The sequence below is a fragment of the Sinocyclocheilus anshuiensis genome, unplaced genomic scaffold (assembly GCF_001515605.1).
Source record: "Sinocyclocheilus anshuiensis isolate Anshui unplaced genomic scaffold, SAMN03320099.WGS_v1.1 scaffold222, whole genome shotgun sequence".
NCBI lineage: Eukaryota > Metazoa > Chordata > Actinopteri > Cypriniformes > Cyprinidae > Sinocyclocheilus > Sinocyclocheilus anshuiensis.
The window spans coordinates 1,247,416-1,247,756 of record NW_015542408.1 but is presented as its reverse complement, the minus strand read 5'-3'; the positions used below and the strand labels follow the sequence as shown (position 1 = coordinate 1,247,756).

The window sequence follows — 341 nt, the reverse complement described above, 5'->3', positions numbered from 1 at the left end:
CATAAACACATTTCATTACACCAAATACACAAAATAATGTTCTTTTTTAGCAATGTCATATGACCCCTTTAAATACAATTTTAAATAAGTGTTTTCTATTTTAATTTCTTTTCAAATTTAATTTATTCCTGTGATGACAAAGCTGAATTTTAATTAGTCATTACTCCATTCTTCAGTGTCACGATCTTTCAGAAATCATTCTAAAAGCTTGTTCACACCGGGACGAATATCGCGCGTGATTATCGCCGACGTTTAACACCTTGTGACAAAACAAAGGGCGCCAATGTGAGTGTGCACACCGACACGCAAAACGCGAGGCGTAAAAGTGTAATTTTTCAATG

The 341-nt window shown here is 34.6% G+C and overlaps 1 protein-coding gene across 1 annotated transcript in view; it reads right to left on the bottom strand.

Moving 5' to 3' along the window:
- LOC107693144 (disheveled-associated activator of morphogenesis 1-like) overlaps window positions 1–341 on the bottom strand; it is a 67,873-nt gene that overhangs the window by 3,036 nt on the left and 64,496 nt on the right. The gene's annotated exons all lie outside the window — the stretch shown is intronic.